Source organism: Coptis chinensis, chromosome 5 (assembly GCF_015680905.1).
Source record: "Coptis chinensis isolate HL-2020 chromosome 5, ASM1568090v1, whole genome shotgun sequence".
NCBI classification, from domain to species: Eukaryota; Viridiplantae; Streptophyta; class Magnoliopsida; order Ranunculales; family Ranunculaceae; genus Coptis; species Coptis chinensis.
In genome coordinates, this window is record NC_141460.1 from 72,323,755 (window position 1) to 72,345,563 (window position 21,809).

The window sequence follows — 21,809 nt, forward strand, 5'->3', positions numbered from 1 at the left end:
TGTAATACATGTATTTCTTGATCTTACAGTTATTCAATTTCAATAGTTTTTTATTTTATTATTTTATTATTATTATTATTATTATTGGGAAAAATAATTATTTTGTGGATTGTTAAGAAACCACAGTGAAAATGATACCAAACACCTTTCATACTATTTTTAATTTTCTAATACAATTTACACACTTGTTTATACATCTACTGTGTTGGATCACCTAAATTAAGTTGGCTACTACAAAATTTCCTACTGCCAAACAGAGCCTTAGCATTTAGCACGTCTTTTCCCCGAGAGAAATCTAGGTAAGAATCGCTTAGTTGAAAATCACATACGCTGCGCTCAGTATTACTTTTCATTTTGAGAACATCAATACATATATAGCTTCAGGTACGCATTAGTTTATTGAGTTTTCTTCTATGACCTAACAATTTTTATTGTTTTTCATCGCAATCTTGGTTATGGCTTTCTTTTTTAATCCAAAAGTCGTTCGTATAATATAAGTAGCAGCTATATGCCTATAAGTATGAAAATTTCAGGGGCCCGGTACCTATATTGTTGATTATATATGCATCTATTTTCTATTTTTCTCCAACTTGTCAATTTTCCCTTGATCATAGAATCATGAATATATAAACTTGATAATTCGATATTCTCTGATATAAACAGGCTATATGTCGAAATTTCAGGAGTCTTCCTTGCTTACCAAGGCGTTAGGTGCCTAGAATCCTAGACAATGGAACTAACCAACAGTCAATTGTCAATCGTCATTCGTCAAGGTATATCCGTGTTTACTGATTTCAGATGTAGATGTTAACGCGATTGACGTATGAATTAGGATAGATTTTGTATAGACGTGGGCATTGCTGACTTCTAGGATTAATTTTGATGGCGAAGCTAACTTGACCTGGTTATGATTTCGTTAATAGAACTTGGTAAGCAAGGACCTTTTAATACTTAATAGAACTTTTTAGTACGTACAGGTATACAACTAATACAACTATACAACACTTATTAGGTACTTACTCTTCGCTCTCAAAATCTCAACCTAAATCGCTCACAAAAAAAAAAAAAAATCTCAACCTAAGTATGGTGTCCCATCAAATGTCACGGACATCACTAAATCACAACTGTTACATATCCTCTAGTATTATGCCCAACGTACCTAACAAATTAAGGTGAGAGAGGAATGAGAGTAGAATAGTAGATAAAATGATAAATGAGCTGTTGACCTGTAAACTTCAAGGTTTGGGACACTCATCCCTACCTTCCCTCATCTCCCTGTGCCACGGAGTTTCCTTTCTTACTACTTTCTTAGGTTCCACTAAAATATTTTGAAACCAACGAAGTCTTTACTGTGTTGGTGGTTGCGCACTTGCTCACTTACGCGCAGAACAAAATGTAAAATGTGGCGACTTCTCATTTGCAATTTCCTCTCAAACTTCAACACATTCATATAATAGAAAGTTTTGTACACAGTAGTAAACTATGTAACTACACAAAATAAAATATAGATACATTATATCAATCAAATGTTGTGCATTTATTTTAGGGTGATTTAGCCTTTAGACCCATTATTAATTGAATAATTTGTGTTTGGTCATCAATTAATCGTTTATTTGTATTTGGGTTAAAATTGACGATTGACTTTGTATTGACCGTGATTTCACCGTTGGTCTCAAAAACAACTTTTGTATAATAACTAAAACGGGAAATACACGAATTGGACCCCAAATTAGCAGATATACCACAATAGGGCGTTGAAATTGTTGACCCCTGTTTTGTACCAAAACAGGACATCGGACCCACTTGCTGATGTCAGCAAACAAATATGAACTTTCTATCATGCTTTTCTTTCTCCCTAGTGTTAATACTATTTTACCCTTAGGACCTCATCTTCCAAATTCGGATCTCATCTTCTTCTCTCTGTACCCATCGTCTACAGTATGTTTCAGAAGAGGACTTAATTTTCTTCTCCCTCTTCCACGCACTCCAATGAAGCACATTTTTCTCTCTTTTCCTTATTTTTTCCGCCCAATGATCCCTCTATTTCCTTCTGTTTCTTTTGAACACTTGTTCTTGGAGCAGAAGAAACTCTTATCCCCACACTTCCCGCCCAATTCCATTATAGTGTTGTATATTCTGTCACCAGTATACTCAAATCACCAGTATCTTATAAGCCCTATAATTCCATTATACTCAAATCACCAGTATCAGTATATTAATGGAAGGAGAGTTCTGTGAAGAGGAGAGTCCTGTGAGGGATTTTCATAGAAGGGAGAAGGCGAACAAGTGGTGGAAATGGCATGTAGAGGAAGGGACTTTTGATGAATACTGGATAGTGGGGAAGAGTTTGGTTGCACTTGTGGCGATTGTGAATGGTCTTGCTTTTAGGGGTTTCTTGAAATGGCATTCCTAGTCATCCAAGTGCCCAAATATTGATACTTTGGCTCATTTGTGGGAGATTTTCATTGTAGCAGTGAACAAGCTATAGAAGTTCAAGCTAGACACGAAGTCAGTAGTTAATAAAGACTTCTAAAATATGGTTGTGGAAATAGATTTGCTGAGGTCGTGGGGTTTTGATGTCAATTTTATGGCTAAATATCTTTGGAAAATGGTATGTGATTTTGAAGAAGTTTTGGGCATGCACACATATAGTATTGAAAAGAACATTAGGAGCCTAAATGTACTTTTTGTAAAGTTTTCAATTGGATTTGCGAAGATAGAAAGTAAGCACAAGTCTATGACAAATACAAAAGTTGCGATGATTACAAATTCTAACAGATGGTATGTTAGGTAAAAGTCATGTTGGTGGACTTGGAAAAGAAACTGATCCTGTTAGAGTCAAGTTATTATGTGCAGCCAGAAATATCAAAATGGCTATGACAGTGATGGTTCTTCGCTCTCCCACTTTCATTTCAGCGTTTAGCTTTCTAGGGGGGTTCAATACTCTAAAAGAATTTGGTTTGTTTGCACCCTTTCCAAAGGTTATACCCCAACCATATCCCCCACCACCTCGTGCTAGATTGATGGTAATTTCTATTTCGTTGTTACTTTACAGTATTGAAGAGGTTCTGTATAATGTCAGGTTGTAATTTTATTACTGTTGGTATATATTAATTAGTCATATTGTTTGTTGTTACTTGTTACAACCGATGAAACGAAAACACTCTGACATGGATTCAGAGATGAGCATTTCGGAGGAGATAGAATTTGATGCTTTTTTGGTTACAACAAGACGAAGACTTGAAATCATCCAAGGCGTCTGGTATCCTCCAATGCCAAAGAAGCGCTCCATAATTTATACGCTCCCCTGTGGAAGAGTGGAATTGGAAAACTACTACTAGTGGTGGATTGAAGTTTTGGTACGGTGGTAGCCGCATGTTATTGTGCAGATTTTACTATATCGTGGATGTGAATGTGAATGTGAATGTGTAGTTCTGTGAATGTGATGTGAATGTTATCAAACAATGCCCCAGTAGGTCATTGTAAGTGATGTGAATGTGTAGTTCTGTGATGTGTAAAGTGGGGACTGTGAAGATGTAGTTTTGTGTAGTGGGGACTGTGTAAAGTGGGGACTGTGAATTTGTATTTTTGTGATGTGTAGTTTGGTGGTATTTTGAGCCCATATGTGATGTGATGTTGCAATATATTTTGAAGCACACTTATTGTGTCGTGTTCAGCTTATATAGTGTCGTTCTTAGCTTATATAGTGACGTTAATAGCTTATATAATGTCGTGCATAGCTTATATAGTGACATTAATATCATATATAGTGTCGTTCTTAGAGTCTATAGTGACGCTAATAGCTTATATAGTCCCGTTCTAAGCTTATATAGTGACGTTAATAGCCTATATAATGTCGTGCGTAGCTTATAAACGTTAATAGCATATATAGTGTCGTTCTTAGCTTATATAGTACCGTTCATAGCTTATATAGTGTCGTTCATAGCTTATTGAGTGTTTTATATTAGGTGCTTACTAACAAGTTAATAATTGTAAATTAGAAAGTTATGAACGAGACTATATAAGCTGTCCCAGACACTATATAAGCTGACCCACAAACTTGTATTCACATACAAAGTATTCACGTATACCGCGTTGCACCTACTATATCCACGATATTTATGTGATTATATATTGAAATACAGTCGAAATTGCACATTAAAATTTCAGAATAATAACTGAAAACCTTTTCAGTTGCCAATGGCACTATCTCCATTGCCAATTTCGGAATAATAACTGAAAACATTTTCAGTTGCCAATGGCACTATCTCCAATGCCAATTTCGGAATAATAACTGAAAACCTTTTCAGTTACCAATGCATTACTAAGACTGAAACTAACTTTTTCCTCACACAATGGGAATTGGGTGGAATGAAATTAACTGAAAACTTTTTCAGCTACCAATGCATTACATTACTAAGATAGACTGAAACATTTTTCTCAGACAAAGGCAATTAACTGAAAACCTTTTCATTACAAAGATAGACTTAAACTTTTTTCTTAGACAAAGGCAATTAACTGAAAACCTTTTCATTACTAAGATAGACTTAAACTTTTTTCTCACACAATGACACTATCTCCTGGAGAAGAAGAAGAAGATGCCAACCAGAGCCTCTACATCCCCCGAATTATGCCAAAAGATACTTGCGCATGGTCCACTCCAATTGCTTCTAAAATCCAAATTGGTATCCAATGATTGGGAGTCGCTCGGTTATGAGAGTTCATTCATAACCGATTTTGTTCTGAAGAACAAAGCATTTCTGGGCTATGTGATTCAAACCCAACACTTTGCCAAATTGTATACTTCCTTCCTTTCAAACATTGCTCACATTCCACCAATTGCTACTCCAAATTTGGACTTCTGCCCAAATGGTGTTCGGATCATGGCATCTTCTAGTGAAGGTATTATTTGTTTGTGTAAAGAGCATTTTAGAGACACCAAATTTTATGTATGCAAACCCACAACTCATCAATTGCGTATGTTGCGTAGGCTTAAGATTAAATTCTGGACAGAGTGTATGGGCATGTCGGTGCATTCAATTGAACCTTTACAATTCACCATAGTCCGATTGTCTAAATCAAACCACCATACTGTAGTTCGAAGCTGAGACGATAAAAACAAGAGTGTCATTGTCCCTTTCGTTGAAATTTTCAACTCTACCATTTTGAAGTGGAGAAGGTTGGAAAACCTATATTTGTCTTTCAACACTGAACACATTCAGATGGAGCCTGGAGTTTTAGCAAAGGGACATCTACACTGGTCTCTTTGGGACGCTAGAATTTTGGCATTCCATATTGGTGCTGAAGAGTGGACAAAGGTGGCGCTTCCCCTCACGACCTCGACCCCAAATGGTTACAAGCTCTTTCACTTCCAGGGCACTATTGCTATCATGTACACATTCTGAAATTGTCCAATTCGTGCTAGACAAATAGAACTCCATATATTGCAAGACTACATCTCTAGTGTGTGGAGTCAACCGCTGGAGTTTCTCTTGGATCACTTGTATTAGACATTTCCTCACCTAGAATTTGTTGACCTTTTCTCCATCGATGTTGGCGTCTTCAAGTGCGACTCCTGGCTAGTGTGGTACAACTTACGTACTAATAAAGTTGTGTCGGTCGAAAAAATGAAAAAATCAGGCAGCAGCAAAACCCTACCCATAATGTCAGACTTCATTCCGTATGTAGGAATTTTGAACTAACCAGAGATGGAAACTTGTTAAAAGTCTACAGCCAGTACTATATAATTACTATATATTTTATTTTGTTCCCAGTCTTTATCTAATTATGTATTTATACTATATTGAACATTCCAGACTTATTGAATGTTCGGAGTCTTTATGTTATCAATCATGTCCACATATTAACCATTCCACACACTAATGTTTATTCTATGTCCTATTGTCAGCGTATGTATTACATATCTTCATGGCACGTTTCATATCTTCACGTTACGTGTCTAAAAATGGTTATATTGTCAGACTCAGCCTTGATATGCTTTAATTTTAAAATTGACTTTGCCTTGTAGTTTTTTTTTTTTATAGGAATGCCTGCTTGTAAATAGGAATTATTATGTATAAAGTTAGTAGTAATTAGTTATTGATCATCCAAAAAAAAATTGGTTCAGTCCTGAGCTGACCTTCTCTTAAATGGATATGTTCTTGGGAAGCTTATGTGGTGTCTTGCAAAGCTTCTACAGTATCCCCTAAAATATTATTATATGTGCCTTATTAGCTACTATCACGAAAAACACTATATACGATATAGAAGCCACTATATATGCTAACACAGAAATTTATGGTCTGAATGGTGGAGAGGAATATGTCCGTTGTCAGTTTAAGAGTAGGGATTTTGAGAGTTATTTTACTCCAGTTTTGAAAAAGTGGCGGGAAAGACGATGAATCATATTTACATTGATATTTGATATTGCATCTACAGAACAGTGTAGAACACATGAAAGAAAAAAGGTAGCGACTTGGACAAAAAGAAATGAAGTGACTTAGAAAAAAAATCTTGTTTGTCGACAACCTCGGACCAATCAATCCAATATTGATTAATATGTAATCGATGGAACACTACTTGAAAACGACTCTTATGCTCAGAAATGAAATGTTCCAAATGTTCTTGGAAATTCTTGCTCCCATCGGACCATTTGTATCTATAAGCATCAGGATCCCGATTCATGGATCTTTTGGATTGAGAAATAGGAGGATCGAACCATTTCTTCTGACTCTTTTTCAAATTCGATAAATGTTGGTTGCTCATATATTTCATTATAGTTCTATGATTCAGAGTATCATTTCCTATTTGCTGTATAAGGATACAACGATATTCCAATAATAAACCATCTTGAAATCCATAAGTTTTTAGTGGGTAGAAATTTGCAATAAACGGGCAGAGTAAAGTAAATTGTGTATGGTCCCCCTTCTCTTAAACGGATTATCCGTTAACTGTCACACCCCGAATTTCGACAGAATTCGGAAAAACATTATTTGTCCCCGACTCTTCGATCTCCGAGGTGTGACGCACTCTCAACTCCCAAAAACCCATAAACAGTTGAAATATGCGGATAATTAAAAACCAATAAAATTTTTTACTTAAACAACAGTCATCTTCATTACCAAAAACAATTTACAAATGAAAATGCAAATAACCTTATCTCAACTGAAAATCTATATCACCTCAAGGGAAAACAAAACTTATCACGAGATCGAACGCATTTGAGCCTAACCTTCTTCAACACTAAACTGTCAAAACTTATCAACTATGTTCATTGAATGAACACACCCGATAAGCAAACATGCAAATCGAATTGACATTATAAAAATCTTTGGTGTGAGTAGCTCTAAAAACAACATATACTTATACAAATATATACATACTTCATACGGCAGTTAGTTCCTCCACCGAGGCGCCTTAACTTTCAACGACTAATACAACATCCTTAAGTACAATAATCTAGGCAGGTAGTTCCTCCACTGAGGCTCCTTAACTTCCCACTAACCATACAACAAACTATACGGATCATAAATAAGGCATGTAGCTCCTCCATCGAGGTTTTAGGTTCTAACTAAACAAATAACCAAGCAAACATATTACCATAATTAGATTATTTCAGGGCTTTCTTTGCGTGTCCCTAAAATCCCGTCGTATCTATGTCTTTACCTAGTTTCCCTGGCTACCACAATCGCAGAACCAGCGCGCCGAACATGTACATCCACATGCCTCCCTTACATAATGAGCCACTCGATGCGTAACCACCACTGGCGGGATGCCGCGACAGGGTAAATCCTCACACGCGGAAGCCAAATCTATGTAAGCACCGCCACTATTCGGCATAAAATATTGCGCATCATCGTTCTATTTTGCGAACGGAATAATCAAGCCACTATTAAGGGGCGCCGAAGGCCATTCAAATGAAGCAAATGAAGGGCGCCCGAAGGCCATTCGGATTAAGCGCCCGGAAGGGCCAATCATGAGTTGTGGTAGTCGGGTTCTAGGATTTTTCGTTCGTAATTTATTCGGTGTCATACATTAATGACTCATAAACATTCCATTATATCCGTCGCAGGGTCAATTACCTTATTGCACTAAGCCACAATCTCTAGAAATATCTCAATATATCTCATAACCATATTTCATACTTTCACGTGCCAATATCTTATTGCAGACTACACCACACTCAGGTGGGCAAATATTCACCAATGCTATATTAGCATCTCACATATAAAATAATGGAGTGTAAATACATTTCTCCAAGATATTGCATTAATACAACTATCCTAGCATATTATATCATGTCACAATGCTTCAACGTATCACATACATTATAGCGTATTAGAAATATAATATCTCCTAACATCTCAATATCGTCCGTGTCAAAAAAAATACACAATATCAATGTCAAATCTTTATTAGATAATGACAACCAAATATATACAAGCTTCCATAGCATTTTATTACTATATGTGTCCATATAATATACACATAAAGCGTAAGCACAAATAAGCGATCCAGGATCCACAATCAAAGCCCAATATGTATATGCTTTACACACTACTCACGTCAAATCTAAATTAGATAATGACCAACCAAGTTATCAATATCCGATAATACATTATTACTATATTTGTCCATATAAACAAACATATGAAAAGCTGGAAAAGTCAACATTCCAACCGGTCAGCGGTCAAAGTCAATCGTCAGCCAAAAAGTCAATGGTCAAAGGTCAACACCTCATGGTCAAGGTCAAACTCAACATGTCATGGTCAAAGTCAAACTGTCATCGTCAAAGTCAAAGGTGAAAGTCAACCGTCCATGGTCAAAGGTCAAAGTCAACCGTCGATGGTCAAAGTCAAAACCGTCCTAGTCAAAGTCAAACCGCATCCAAGTCAAAGTCAAACCGCTATCGTCAAAGTCAAATGCGTTTCCATTTTCGACAGGTTCATGATCATAGCCATGGTTCATGGCTAAGGTCAAGTGGTGCATGACTCGTGGGCTCGTGACCAATTACGGTCGTGGTTCGGACCAATGGCGAAGCCCAAACCTTAAAGACCCGGAAGTCTAAGCATTTTGAAAGACCCATGTAGATCTATTTTTAAGTCCAATGGGGGTCCATACAATATTATAAAGCGGGCCCAAAAATAGTTAAGTGGTTAGGTCCAAAAATTTCAAAACAAAAGAAAAGGGCCCAACCACTTAAATTAGATTTCGCCCACATAAACTAAAAACTGAAATTTCGCCAACTTTGAAATTTCGCCAAACAACTTAAAAATCAATTGGGCCCAACCAAAACAAAACATTTCGCCCAAAGAACCAACCAAGGCCCAAGCCCAAATTTGGTAATCGTTCATCATCTCCTCCACCTACAAGCTGACCAAATCCGCCACCACCATCCTCCTCCACACAACCACCCAATCAAACCAACCGAAGTGAAGAGGGTGTAAACCCCCACCACTTTAACAAACACAAAAACTCTAATTCAATCAATCCAAACATCACCAAAACCGGATCTAGAAATCATTTCAATTACCACCATTAATGGTTCTTCCCAAGCTCCCAAACAGCTGACCCAAAAAACCAACCAATCGATCCCCCCCACCTAGTACACTACTCCATCACCAACAACTTAGAAAACCCCACAACAACGAAGTTCAATAAAAAAAAACAGCACTTCTTGGGCCATTGATGCCGGTTCCAACTTCAACAACCCCGACAAACACAAGCTTAAACCAATATCCCGACCACATCAACCAACCACATAAAAAAACCATCCACACAACAACAAGATAGCAATAAATCAACACCACCCCGGAAGAGTTCCCCAAAATGTAGGATCGATCTCTTGAGGTTGGACTCAATGACGCCATCTGGCGACTCCTTCCGAAGTCCCAACGGCTTAATCGAGTTTCGAGGATTTAGTAAATACTACTACTATCTAACCTAACCGGTCAATAAAATTGACCGTATGAGTAGAATAACAACGTAGGGAGAAAGCTAAACCGAGAACTAAAAAACTCGACAAAAGCTTTTGGTGAAATCGATAAAAAAATAATATAATTACTCACAAAACAGTTTATATGGGCAGAAAATTCAGTAAATTCTAAACCGATGAAAATCATAGTTCTAGTAGTGGTGAGAGTTAACTCTACTTGTAAAACACCACGAATCCCTCGTAGTCGAACCGTCGCTCCATGGGCTCTAGAAATCCAACTTCTGCCTCTATTTTTTAATATATTCTATTCTCCCGGAACCCTATTTTCTAGAAAAAGTGTTTATATACTTGGGTCCGAAACCCAAGCCCAACACAGACTCGGGCCCAAAAATCAGGCCCACGTATCCCGAGTCCAATCCGACGAATTTTGAAAATAAATAAATTTAATTAATTAATAAATATAAAAATACGTATTTAAAAATACGGGCGTTACAGCGGTCATGGTGTCTTTGACAACTTACTTAGTGTCTTGAACAGCTTATATAGTGTCTAAACAACTATTTCATTTACGCTTATTAGCTTGTTTGTAGCCACCTTATATATATATGATACTACATAAGCTGTGCAAGACACTATATAACATGTCCGCAAACAAAAAATCAGTTTAACAGAAAGCCTGGTGTTTGAGGCCATATCTTCTATTGTAGTATATTCGAAGCACACTTACACAAGAGTGTAGTTAGAGAAAGGTGTCAGCAAAATAGCCAAGTACATAGCGCAGCAAGCAAATCAACCTAGTACGTACATACATGGTGAAATACATATACATAAGCAAAATTTCCATATACATAGTTTTTGCACTTAGAACAGCAAAATCAACCTAACCATTAGAGCAATAAGAACAACAAGTAGGCCAATAATGACGAGAGCCATGTTCCTAAGTAAAACTGATTGGCTGTTGTGCTCGGTTTGCTCGCAAGTCTCCCTGTAGTAGTGATGACCATGGGTATGGGTTGTACGGTTGTCTCTTCTAATGTCTGATTGAACTCATTGTAGTAATTCTTGATTCTTTTCTTTCTAAGCAGTAACTCCGCCTCTTTGATAGAATTATATCCAATGTAGTCTTGTCCAACAAATTTGTATACCTGTTCACGAAATGGTTCACAGTCCCGTGTACTAAGGGATTGAGAAAGTAAACAGAATTATGAGAATCTGGTTCGAAAATCATTGGAGGGAGAGAATTTTAGTTACATGTTCCCTGCAGCTACTCCAGTGCTTGTATATACCTAGTTGCCACCCTCTAATGACTGCGTGGCAGAACTTTGCCATAAGATTTAGAGAAACGGAATGTAATGCTACTGAAAAAGTTGTGCAGATTAGGCCATGGTTTGCGGGAGTGAAATGAAGTTACCTACAAAGAAAAACAGTATGAAGGATTTTATTTAGTTGGGTGACAGTGAAGTGTCATAGGACATTCACTCACTACTCTAATAATAATAATACAAATTAAACAAAATAATAATGAAAAGTACAAATCAACCTAGTTCGTACATACATGGCGAAATACATATACATAAGCAAAACGGGAAAATATCCATATACATAGTTTTTGCACCTACAACAGGAAAATCAACTTAACCATTAGAGTAATAAGAACAACAAGTAGGCCAATAATGATGAGAGCCATGATCCTAAGTAAAACTGATTGGCTGTTGTGCTCGGTTTGCACGCAAGTCTCCCTTGTAGTAGTGCTGACCGTGAAGTATTTTATTTAGTTGGGTGACAGTGAAGTGTCATAGGATATTCACTCACTGCTCTAATAATAATAATAATAATAATAATTAAACAAAATAATAATGAAAAGTACAAAGATAAACATCTCTCTCTCTCTCTCTCTCTCTCTCTCTCTCTCTCTCTCTCTATTCTTCACCATCTAAGCAAACGTTGCCAAAAGTAGTATTTGGGACATGTTTTGAATAGTTGGTTTAATTTGTTCATGATTTGTTGTTTGTCATTGGTATGTTATAAACCAGCGTTGTAAAAAAAATGTGTAATGGTGTCGTATCATTCTTGTGCCATGCGGATAACAATATGAATCAACAATATATTATACAAGCCTAGTAAATCACTATATAAGTATATGCCAGTAACCACGTCAAGAACACAATTGTGTCATATACATTCCATTATACGTATCATATTTTGTTTTCTGCATTTCTTGAACGAGGAAGTCAGTTATTAAGTTAAACTTTCAACAAAATGTGGACAGTCACTTCAAATATCATTTACAAAATGTTTTGGCCTAAATTTATGGCTACAAAATTGGTAATTTGTTTGGCAAAGTGGTAAGAAATCAATAAAATTTAGCTTGCCATAAAAAATGAAATTTTTACCGAAATTGCGGGAGATCCGGACACGTTGTTCTCCTAAATAGCCGCTGGCTTAATCAGTTAGCAACCTCTTCTTCTCTACTGTATGGATCTACACCAAAAGTAAATGAGATATGAGGTCGTGAGGTGAAGGCAATGTTAGGTCTGAGGTTGGTTTGGGCCGGGTTGGTTTTATATGGTCTGAGGTTGGTTTAAACACAACGGAGCCCTAAGGGGGTGCTAGTCCCATAATAACTATAGGATGGCCCATTTACACAGGGAATGCCCATTCTCAATGAGAGGTGCAAGAGGATATTCAAATATTCGAATTCGTATTCGAAAAATCAGATATTATACGAAAATTTCAGATATCGGATATCGGATTCGGATAATTTTTTATGTCCGAACTGGTTATGGATACGGATTCGGATACTGCCATATCCGCATCCGAAAATATCCGATCCGATTTAAAAAATTAATAGTTATTATATATAATTAATTAATTATAATTATATATATAAAATATATAAAATAATTAATTAATTAATTATTGTATAAAATATTATATAAAATTATAAACTAATAATATAAAACTATAATAACAAAATAATAATAATAAATGACAAATATATATATTTATAATAGTTTTTATAGTGGTAAAATGAATTATTCAAAGAAAATAAAATTTTAATTAATATTAATTTTCGGATAGGATATTATCTGTTATCCGATTTGGATATTCGAAATCAGATTCGGATAAATTTTTTAATATCCATCGGATTCAGATTCGGATATCGGTAGAAAATTTAGGATTCGGATTCGGATACAGTCATATCCGAATTCGAACCTATCCGTTTGCACCCTACCCTCAACTAGGGCTGGAAATGGAGCAGGTTCGGGTCGGATTTTCACTCAAAACTCTTTACTATATTTGGATCCACCCAGATTCGTGTCGGATTTCAGATATCCATATCCATTAAAAAACAACAAAAAATACACTATTTTAATGATTTTCATATATAAATATAAGATATAAATTAATTTTTAGACATCAAAATATAAATCTTGTTAAAATGATTTGGGTTTTCGGATATTCAGGTCAGATTCTAGTCACAAACATTGAAACCATATCTGTTAAAATGGATTCGGATATGGTCGGATTCGGGTTGCATCCCGTACCATTTCCAGCCCTACCCTCAACAACGCCCCTCAACTTTTATGACACGTCATAAAGGGCCGTAGTATTGGCACCCCATAAAATAGGACTAACACCCTTTTTGGATGTTATAAAGGGTTTTGACACATCTTATGTAGTGTCTGGGATAGCTTATTTAGTGACCTATATCATCCAAAGGGGGGGCTAGTCTCATTTCATGGGGTGTCAAAACCGCCATAGAAATTTTATTGGGCTTATTTTAATGAATCTTCTAGCCATAGAAATCATTTTCGGCATTAATATGGTAAACATCATTTTCAAGAATGGTTATCTTTATAAGTTTGCTAGGTTTCTAATTCCATTTATGAACATCGTTCTCAGTTAAGATTCCAGTTAGAAAGCCAATGGCTAGACACTGAGAGTATGATTCCAGTTATTTCCAATAATCCGTGTTTTGTGAAATCCAATCCGATATTTTTCCATATTTGGCAGGGATATTTGTGTTCTAATTATCAAAAAGTCTATATTTGATGGCATGCTTGTATCTGGTCTATGTATGATTTCCGATTTTTATGGTTAATTATATCCAAATATTTATGATTTTTGCTAATTATCCAAAATTTGCAAATTCGGAATAGAAATGGCTCCATCCGAAAAAAGCAAAATGGATTAGAATCGGATAATGCGATTCGAAATAAATTTGAAATTTTGCCAAAAGCCCTTCTTTCAATCAAATCCGAAGTCACCCCTAGGTGAGACACATAGAAACCGCATAGAAAATGTAGATCACGTTAAATTCAAACTATAAAAAGATTATTCAATTATTCAATTAGTACTATAAAAAGGTTATTTAAATAAAGATTAGTTCTATACATTTGTTTCGAAACATGTCCATTTATAGTACTTAGTAAATTTAGTATGGTGGTCGTGGATTGTTTTGGTTAGGGGTGCAAATGGATAGGTTGGGATTCGGATAAGCCTGTATCCGAATCCGAATCGGAAAAATTATCTCGATATCCAAATCCGATGGATATTGTAAATCCTATCCGAATTGGATATCGAATACATATTCGATCGGAAAATGAATATTAATTAAAATTTTATTTGCTTTGAATATTAGCCCGTTTAATAATTCATTTTACCATTATAAATATATATACTTGTCACTTATTACTATTATTTTGTTATTATAGTTTAATATTATTAGTTTATGATTATATAGAATATTTTATACAATAAAAATAAATATATATATATATATATATATATATATATATATATATATATATATATATATATATATATATATATATATATATGGGATCCAATTTAGCTTTTAAATTGGATCAAATATTATGGGATGCAACTTACCAAGGCCCAAAATATCACCGAGATATCGCCGATATATATTGTTTTTTGGGTACACCGAGATGGAAATATTTGATATATCTCAACCAAATATTGAATATGTTTTTTTCCGATATATTTTGCAATTTCTGATATAACGATATATATGAACCGATATATCTGATATAAATTGTTCACTTTGATCGAATATTGCGAATATTGTTGACTTTGATCGATATATTGACAATATTCCTGATCCAATATATTGACATACAAAACAAAATTTTGATTGGTTAACAAAAAAAATGGATATCTCCGATATTTTCGTTATATTTGATATATCTCGGTTTATTAGTACATCGAGATATTAACCGAATTTGATATTTCGGCCCTTGATATTTTGGTCCTTGTTACTGTGTCATGATTTATTCGTATTTTTTTTGGGAAATGTTTTGGAAATAAGCCGTACGAAAAAGACCTACGGATCCCTTAAATATAGCACGAAGCCCAATACATTTGTTTTCATTATTTTATCCAACATGTCTAAGTGTCTCTCATCTCTCTTCAACAGTCTTTTCAAAGCCAATATCAAAGTCAAGAAAATTAAAACTCGAATTCGAAAGAACAACCGACAGTTAATTTTTTATCTCTACTTGCATCCTACTCTTTATTTGTTCGACAGAGATGACCTATTCTAAACCATGTATTTTAACTCGTAGTGTTTGTTGAACACAAGTTTTTGTTGGCAGACAGAGATGACATAGTCTGAAAATTAAATTAAGTTTTGTTTTTTTTGCTAAGTGAGCTGAGAATTTGATTAAGTATAGGAAAAAGGGGAGGGAAATTACAAAAGGTGAAAGTATAAAAGAAAGAAAAGGAAAACCAGAATCACAGTGTGATACTGTCTTAGATAATAGTATTTGAGGGAGTGAATTGCAACCCTACTAGGTAGTCCTCCAATACAACACTTCTTCAAGCGCCTCACCCATTCAGTCCAATTTAAATTAAGTACTTGTGCAAGCTTCCCATTTATATAACCATGGATGCTTGCCATGATACAAAAAACGTGACACAGACGACATAGTTGTTGCATTTAAAGGAGCGGTTCTTCTGGACCTGATATTGGAAGCCAGGGAGATGGCGAAGAAAAAAGGCGAGTCACATCCGGAAGCACTCTCGGATGTCTACCGACTGAACCGGTTGTATGTCCTTGGTGCCTTCTTGATTCCATCGGGGAGTAAGGGTGTTAATGTAAAACATATTGACCTTGCTGATAATCTCAATAGCTTTGATTCTTTCCCTTGGGGTTACCTTGTCTATGAAGGAATCAAGGATGGGGTAGAGACACTCCATGGTCAACTTGTAAGTTACTTCGAAAATCCTCCTCAAGAAAAAAATGCTCCTAACAGTTTCCCTTGGGTGCTTGGGTGGGTGAAAATTCCTGGGAAAAGCACCCGTGGAAGTACCTGGGAGGCTAGGTTGGCGAAGGCAAATTTCAGAGTGAAGAAACTCTGGAACTTCCAAACTCGGTGAAATCTAAGGATGTCATAAGGCTCATGCTAAAGGTTTGTTTGTTTGTTTATTAGTCATTGCACAAGTTAGTGTCCTTACCATGTCAATAGTTGACAATATAGTATTGTCAATGGCGTAGATTAAATGTTTTGAAAATTCTTATACAGTGGCCTTCCCAGCCTATATAGAGTCCTCCGGTTGTATAAATATTATGTACTCATTCATAGTCCAGAGTTCTACAACACAATGAAATTGATCACATTACCCCCCCTTATATTGTATTTCCTATGAGTAGTGTGTATAAAAAAATTCATAGTTTTAATTTGTTGTTCTTCCACAGGAGGAAAAAAGCGATCGATCGTGGTTGTACGACGTCTTAGATGTGATTGTGGACAACTCCCCAACTTTTGTAAGTGGTTGTTGTAACTCATTGTGTTTAAATATTAGAAGCTCTTACTAAGTACATTGGTAGCAATTTGACTATTTGGTTTTCAAATTCAGATAAAGAGACGAGAGACAAGGAGTACGTAGAGAGTGAAGAAGAGGTGGAGTTGGAGGGAGTTAGGACACGGCAGAAAAAGGTGCCTCCAGTGGGGAAGAGTACGGTGGTGTTGGAGGGAGTTAGTACACGGCAGAAAAATGTGCCAGCAGTGGGGAAGAGTACTTCAAATAAAGGAGTCGGTGTTACCCAAACTCGTAAGAGGAGGGCAGTAGTAAAAGTGTTAAAGAGGGTAATCATACTGAAGCGCCTTTGAAAAAGAAAGCATGTCTTGCGACTGGCGGAGAGAGAGGTCATAGAGGGTGACCAAGACCCTTTGAAGAAGAAACCTACATCTGGAAGGAAAAAGTTGCATGTTACCCGTGTTGGCACTCAGTTGAGGAGGATCACTAGATTGATGGGTTCGGATGATGTTGTGCTTCTTCAACCAACTACTGATGAAGATGTTAACATGTCTGTTGGTCAGAATGATGTTGGCCTTGTTGAACCCGGCACATCAAGTGATGAAGGAGATGACACGTCATTTTCTGAGGATAAGGTGGTGGGTTTTGAATCTGGCACAGCTACTGAACCAGAGTTGGGTGCCATGTCATATGCTGAAGATAATGTTGTGGAAGTTGAACCTGGCAAAGCTATAGATACTGATGAGGATGATAGTGAAGTAAGTTGTTGTCTATTAATTGTTAAATATTGTATTGTACTTGTGTACTTGAGTTCCATAATAGGAGACTGTATAGATTCTTTAAGTTATTATTTTGGTTTCAAGAAAGTGAGTCTGTCTGTGAAATTGAGTCTGACATAGAAAAGAAGAAAGTTGCTCCGCAAGCTAGTGCTCAGACTGCCTCTGCCAAGAAAGCATGTCTTGCAACTGGTGGGAGAGAGGTCATAGCGACTAGCAGGAAAGAGGTCATAGAGGGTGACCAAGACCCTTTGAAGAAGGAACCTATATCTAGAAGGAAAAAGTTGCAAGTTACCCGTGTTGGCACTCAGTTGAGGAGGAGCAGTAGATTGATGGGTTCAGATGATGTTGTGCTTCTTCAACCAGTTACTGATGAGGATGTTGACATGTCTGTTGGTCAGAATGATGTTGGCCTGGTTCAAGATAATATGGTGGGTTTTGAACCTGGCATAGGTATTGAACCCTCATTGGCTGCCATGTCATATGCTGAGGATATTGCTGATAAAGTTGATAGTGAAGTAAGTTGTTGCCTATTAATTGTTAAATATTGTATTGTATTAGTGTACTTGAGTTGCATAATAGGAGACTATATAGATGCTTTAAGTTATCATTTTGGTTTCAGGAAAGTGAGTCTGTCTGTGAAATTGAGTCTGAAGTAGAAAAGGAGAATGCTGCTCTGCAAGCCAGTGCTCAGACTGCCTCGCCAAGAAAGCATGTCTTGCAACTGGCGGGAGAGAGGTCATAGTGACTAACGGGAAAGAAGTCATAAAGGGTGGCCAAGATCGTTTGAAGAAGGAACCTATATCTAGAAGGAAAAAGTTGCAAGTTACCCGTGTTGGCACTCAGTTGAAGAGGAATACTAGATTGATGGGTTCGGATGATGCTATGCTTCTTCAACCTATTACTGATAAGGATGTTGACATGTCTGTTGGTCAGAATGATGTTGGCCTTGTTCAGGATAATATGGTGGGTTTTGAACCCGCAGTCGTAATGAACCCTCATTAGGTACGCCATGTCATATATCCGAGGATATTGCTGATGAAGTTGATAGTGAAGTAAGTTGTTGCCTATTAATTGTTAAATATTGTATTGTACTAGTGTACTTTAGACGCTTTAAGTTATCATTTTGGTTTCAAGATAGTGAGTCTGTCAGTGAAAGTGAGTCTGATGTAGAAAAGAAGAAAGCTGCTCTGCAAGCTAGTGCTCATATTGCTTCTGCCAAGGAAGTAAGTTATAAGGATAGTGATTAGGATAGTCATATTGATTCTGATGCAGAGAAGAAAACAGCTGGTAGTTAAGGTACTCCTGATACTGAACAAAAGAAGGCCGGTATTAGTAGTGGTCAGAATGACTCTGTCAGTGATATTGAGTCTGAGCCAGAAAAGAAGACGGCTGCAACTGAAGCTAGTGATGACGAGAGTGATGAAGATATTATGTATGATAGTCCTCCTCCTAGGGTGGGTATCATAGGGGGGCGCACAAAAGAACAAGCTTGGTGGGTGCCGAAGGTGAAAGGTAGTGTTGAATCCGATAGTGAGGAAGATGAGGACAGTAATGAAGACTAAGATTAGGGTAAACAAGCAAGGGTAGTCACTCTGTTGTATTGGATTGTTCTTAACATTTATTTATTTATTTTCGCAACTACTAGACAAGTTTCCTTGTAATTTAAGATGGTTGTGTGAGACATCATAAAGGCTGAAGAAGACATTATACTGGACACTACAAGAGGAGTAGCCTGAACCTTTGGTGATAAAAAAGGTAGCCAAGGTATTCTTCAGGTAGCCAATTACAGGTATTTGTGGTAAAGGATATTTTTTCAGGATGGCTAACAGGGTATATAGCCATCCTTGGTGAAATATCCTTTAACAGAAGTACCTGTGACAAGTACTCTTCAGAAGTTACTAGTAAAATGTATTATTCAGAAGTTACCTGTAACAAGTATTCTTCAGAAGTTACCAGTAACAGGTATTTGTAGGAAAGGATATTTCCTTAGGATGGTTAACAGGGTATATAGTCATCCTGAGTGAAGTATCTTTTTCCAGAAATACCTGTGACAGGTACTCTTCTGAAGTTACTAGTAAAAGGTACTCTTCAGAAGTTACCATTAACAGGTATTTGTGGGAGAGGATATTTCCTCAGGATGGTTAACAGGGTATATAGTCATCCTGAGTGAAGTATCCTTTCCCAGAAATACCTGGTACTCTTTAGAAGTTACCAGTAATAGGTATTTGTGGGAGAGGATATTTTCTCAGGATGGTTAACAGGGTATATAGTCATCCTGAGTGAAGTATCTTTTTCCAGAAATACCTGTGACAGGTACTCTTCAGAACTTACTAGTAAAAGGTACTCTTCAGAAGTTAATAGTAACAGGTATTTGTGGGAGATGGTATTTCCTCAGGATGGTTAACAGGGTATATAGTCATCTTGAGTGAAGTATCATTTCCCAGAAATACCTGTGGCAGGTACTCTTCAGAAGTTACTAGAAAAAGGTAATCTTCAGAAGTTACCAGTAACAAGTATTTATGGGAGAGGATATTTCTTCAGGATGGTTAACAGGGTATATAGTCATCCTGATTGAAGTATCCTTTCCCAGAAATACCTGTGACAGGTACTCTTCAAAAGTTACCAATAAAAGGTACTCTTCAGAAGTTACCAGTAACAGGTATTTGTAGGAGAGGATATTTCCTCAAGATGGTTAACAGGGTATTTAGTCATCCTGAGTTAAGTATCCTTTCCCAGAAATACCTATGACAGGTACTCTTCAGAAGTTACTAGTAAAAGGTACTCTTCAAAAGTTACCAGTAACAAGTATTTGTGGGAGAGGATATTTCTTTAGGATGGTTAACAGGGTATATAGTCATCCTGATTGAAGTATCCTTTCGTAAAAATACGCGGACAGTACTCTTGAAGTTACCGGTAACATGTATTCTTGAAGTTACCGAAGAATGTGTATTTGTGGTAAAGGATATTTTCTCAGAGCAATAAAGAGAGTCCTTTCTCAGTATTCTTATATATACTATCGTTCATAACTTGTATCATGCCTCGGACAACTTGTATCATGTCTGGAACAACTTTGTGGTAAAGGAATTTTCTCATAATTTATTCTTGAAGACCCAATTTTCTCAGGATGGATCACAATTATGAATAATTTATTTAGAATGGCTCCAGTTATTTCTAATAATCTGTGTTTTTCTGAAATCCAATTCAATATTTTGTCGAATTTGACAAGGATATTTGTGTTTTGATTATCAAAAAGTTTATATCCGATTTTTCCCAAAAATAATGGGCAGCAGTATTGGCACCCCATTAAATGGGACTAGCACCCCTTTGGATGATATAGGTCACCAAATAAATTGTTCAAGACACTAAATAAACTGCATCAAGACACTATATAACATCCATAAAATAAGACTAGCACCCCTTTTTGATGTTATATAGTGTCTTGATGCATTTTAGTTAGTATCTAGAACAGCCTATTTGGTGACTGATATCATTCAAAAAGTATAAGTCCCATTTTATGGGTGTCAATACCGCCCCCCAAAATAATTGGATAGGAATTGGATGTGTTTTCAAAATACGATCTGATTATTTTCAGAATTTTGAACATATATTACATGCCAATTTCATTTATAGTCGCTAAATCATAGACACAATGGACCTAACCACAAATTATATCCGAATATTTATGATTTTTGCTGATTTTCCAAAATTTCCTAATTCATAAAATTGTTCCATTAAAAAAAAAGTCAGAATCGGATATTGCGATCCGAAATAAATTTGATATTTTTCCAAAAGCCCTTCTTTCAAGTTTCCCTAGGCGAGACACATAGAAACCGTATAAAAAATGTAGATCACTCTAAATTCAAACTATAAAAATGTTATTCAATTAGTACTATAAAAAAGGTTATTCAAGTAAGATCAGTCCTATATTTCGAAACATGTCCATTTGTAGTGTTTGATAGGAGCTATGGCCAATGCAAACTACACACAAATTTGCCACAAACTATTTGTTATCATGTAATCAAACAACAACAAATCTAGATTTGCCACAAACTATTTGCAATTGCCACTTTGATTACCATGATAAATTTTCCATTGGCAAATGGTGACAAAATTTGTCTTTGCCATAGCTCCTATCAAACACAGTAAATTCAGTATATTGGTGGTAGATTGTCTTGGTTAGGGGTGCAAACGGAGAGGTACTGGAATTCGGATATGCCTGTATCTGAATCCGAATTCGAAAATTTATCCCGATATCCAAATCCGACGGATGCGATTATAAATCCTATCTGAATCGGATATCGGATAAATAT

At 36.3% G+C, this 21,809-nt stretch overlaps 1 long non-coding RNA gene across 1 annotated transcript; it reads left to right on the plus strand.

Moving 5' to 3' along the window:
• LOC147498759 (uncharacterized) lies at positions 1–3,622 on the plus strand. Its single transcript, XR_015194352.1, has 3 exons — positions 1–384; positions 664–773; positions 3,181–3,622. It is a non-coding gene; the product is annotated as an uncharacterized LOC147498759 (long non-coding RNA).
• The last annotated feature ends 18,187 nt before the right edge of the window (positions 3,623–21,809 follow it).